Below are 3,582 nucleotides of genomic sequence, written 5' to 3' on the forward strand. Positions count from 1 at the left end.
AATAAAAACTAAAAACAGAAACAACAACAGGAAAACAATCAATAGAATGAACATGACTGGAATCATGCCCTGAAAGTTAATAGATTTGACTTCTGATAGGCTGCCAAAGAGAGCTAATTACAAAACCAGAGGCCTCATCTATAATGATCTGCAACCAGATATGGAGACTTGTAGATAGTGCACACATTGCCTCTGGCTATTCCTCTGAATGTTTCCTCTTTACAAAAAAAGAGCACTTCCAGCTTAGCCAGTGCACAGTGAGTCAGTTTATTTTCACTGCTGCATTTTGTTGGCCGAGGTGACGCTTTTGCTCTAAACAGAAAGGATTTGGGTTTGTGCCTTTCCAGAGAGTGTGAGAGAGAGTTTGGTTTTTGTGGTTGTGTTTTTTGCATGAGGTTTTAGGTTTAAGGAGTAGCCCTTTACTTAGGGCAAGAGTATTGGCAAGGAGTTTTTTTGGAATAAAATGGAGAGAGAAGTATGTTATTTATATAAACATCTACTTGAGGATACAATGGCTTTTCTAAAAGAAGAAGAATGCTTAGCCTAGATAAAGGCAGCCACTGATATTATATGCCACTGTGATTACCAAAATGTTATTTTTTTCTAGACTTTTTAGCTAAAACCAACTTCAGCCTCAGTCAGTTCCTTCAGTCATCAACAAACTGTAGACTAGACAAATAAATTCATGCAGTAGAGACTTCATCCTAGAACACAGACTGTAGTGGCCCACTTTACTGTCTCTTAGCAGGGATAAGTACCATGGGTCTTTAGGAACAACCCACAGCTGCAGTATTTCCAATAAAAAGGGATTATTCCATGAAACAGTCTATTCTGACTGCATTCAGGATTGGCCTGTGAAATACCCTAAGTAATCCCTTCGTGCTCCTGACCTGCTCCAAGGTCATTGGTAGAAAGTTAGCAGTATGTTGACTGTTCTTTAATGCGCCAAATGGCTGTGCAGTCATCCTAGGAACCTAGTCAGCACATGTTGTGTAGAACAATCATTTGACAAATGCCAGCCAGTTCCTATTCTTCTCTTCCCTTCCATGCTTCAGACCATGACTTTAATGAACTACTGCTGCTGCTGAGGCAGGAGGGGATCCAGAGAGATTCTAGCATCTGTTGTATGTGTTCAGAGATGCAGTCAAGTTCTTTGGCACTTTGCTAGATGTCCAGGAGGTTTGACAGAAGATACTGTGGTTGAGAAGAGCTGCTTGGTGTGCCATGAGACTGTTCCTTGGATCAGCTTGCTGGCACGTAGCACCTGCAAACAATTGCACTCCAGTCCCATTGGTTGACACAGGAGGAGGTGATGGCAAGAAGCCAGGCAAGACCATGATTTGATGAGCTTCCCCCCACAGAAATAGTAAGCTCCTATCCACCCTCAGTCAAGCTGGTCTCAGGCCCACCCCAAGCCCATCTTCCATCAGTCACAGCAGTAGGTGCGCCTGGGTACTCTCTGGAGGCACAGAATGCAAAGCTATCAGACTCTTACTCCTGTGCTGAGTTCTTCCATGGTGCCTAGTAATTACTCCATTTATACATTGAGCCAATGTATAAAAAAGGGCAGACTGGCCCAAGGTGACTGTGGTGCTAATCACATCCTGGCTGCTGGGGGGAAATGGCTTATGAGATCCCCTTTTTATAAATAAGACAAGCATTGTACTGGATAGAGTGGCTGTCAGTCAGCAGTTGAGCCAATAGAAAACATCCCTTCCATTCGATCTATATTTGAAGCTCCCTCCTTACTAGGCTGCTGGCAGTCAGTATAGAACAGGGGTCGGCAACCTTTCAGAAGTGGTGTGCCAAGTCTTCATTTATTCACTCTAATTTAAGGTTTCGCGTGCCAGTAATACATTTTAACATTTTTAGAAGGCTTCTTTCTATAAGTCAATAATATATAACTAAACTATTGTTGTATGCAGGGCCACCCAGAGGATTCAGGGGGCCTGGGGCAAAGCAATTTCAAGGGCCCTTTCCATAAAAAAAAAGTTGCAATGCTATAGAATACTATATTCTCATGGGGGCCTGGGGCATATTGCCCCACTTGCCCCCCCCCCCCCCCCCCCGGCAGCCTTGGTTGTATGTAAAGTAAATAAGGTTTTTTAAATGTTTAAGAAGCTTATTTAAAATTAAATTAAAATGCAGAGCCCCCCGGACCGATGACCAGGACCAGAGCAGTATGAGTGCCACTGAAAATCAGCTCGCATGCTGCCTTCGGCACGCGTGCCATAGGTTGCCTACCCCTGGTATAGAAGAAAGACTCAAGCTCTAGCCTCCTGCTTGAAGCTGTTACTCCAGTGAGTAAACCCTGTGCCTGGAATCTTCACTGTCCCCTCACCAAGTTTTTCTCTTAATCTTCCATGAGTGCCCTCACCACACTCCCTCTCTCCATGTAAGCTTGTCTTCTCTTGGCCAGCAACTCCTCCTTCCCATCTCAATTGCTGGTGCCTCCTCTCTCCTAGGAGATCGTTCCTCTGTACTGGGTTCCATTGTTGCATTGCCAGCTTTCATGAAGACAGAAGACTGGGGGAGCCTAACGTGATAAGGCCCAGCGACCTATCCCCACATCCTGTTTAGAAGACTATTCCAGGTAAGAGAAGGAAGAGCCCATGGCCTGATAGAAGGGAGAAGGCCTAGGCATGGGGAAATGTAGGGGGCACACTACCATCTTCATCCCCTCCCTACTTGGAGCAATGGATAAGAACCAGGGGTCTTTGTTTGGCATGTACTGGGGTAACTGGTGCACTATATATAGACAGACACTTGGGGCTAGTCTACACTTACCTGCCGGGTCGACGCGGTGAGTTCGACTTCTCGGAGTTCGAACTATCGCGTCTAATCTGGACGCGATAGTTCGAACTCCCCGCGCGCTCCGGTTGACTCCGGTACTCCACCACTGCAAACGGCGGTGGCGGAGTCGACCTTGGAGCCGCGGACTTCGATCCCGCGGCGTCTGGACGGGTAAGTAGTTTGAACTAGGGTACTTCGAGTTCAGCTACGCTATTCACGTAGCTGAACTTGCGTACCCTAGTTCGACCCCCGCCCTTAGTGCAGACCTGCCCTTGGTTTCCCACAGGGGATCCTTGAGCAAAGAATGGAGAGGGATCCCCTTCTTTCCCTCATTTCCTGCTGGGAGGAAACTAGGGGAAGGACTGCTTGGTGCCAAAGGATCACCCTTTTTTCACAAACAGTTGAGAGGAGGGCTGCTAACCTAGGAGATCTTCTTCCCCATTAGCCGCTGCCTACTTGGAGATCAGAAGAAGGATGACCATATTCAGAGGATATTAATATTTATAGTAATATTCCCAGATGGAGCTACTATAAGGTAGGTGCATTAACTGTTTGGAAAACTGTTGCCAGAGAGTAAGTTTTGAGTAGTTCACAGTCACGCTGGAAGGGCATATCGAGTGGGGATATGGAAACACAAAGTACTCCATTTAGGAAAGAATCAGTTGCACACATACAAAAAGGGAAATAACTGCCTAGGAAGGAGCACTGCAGAATGGGATCTGGAGGTCATAATGGATCACAAGTTAAAAGTGAGTCAACAGTGTAACACTGTTGCAAAAAAAGCCAACA

The 3,582-nt window shown here is 45.9% G+C and overlaps 1 long non-coding RNA gene across 1 annotated transcript; it reads left to right on the top strand.

The window, feature by feature from the left end:
• Positions 1-2,172: 2,172 nt before the first annotated feature.
• LOC123374888 lies at positions 2,173-3,316 on the top strand. Its single transcript, XR_006581237.1, has 3 exons — positions 2,173-2,300; positions 2,466-2,593; positions 3,239-3,316. It is a non-coding gene; the product is annotated as an uncharacterized LOC123374888 (long non-coding RNA).
• Positions 3,317-3,582: the final 266 nt, after the last annotated feature.

This window comes from Mauremys mutica, chromosome 7 (assembly GCF_020497125.1).
Source record: "Mauremys mutica isolate MM-2020 ecotype Southern chromosome 7, ASM2049712v1, whole genome shotgun sequence".
NCBI lineage: Eukaryota > Metazoa > Chordata > Testudines > Geoemydidae > Mauremys > Mauremys mutica.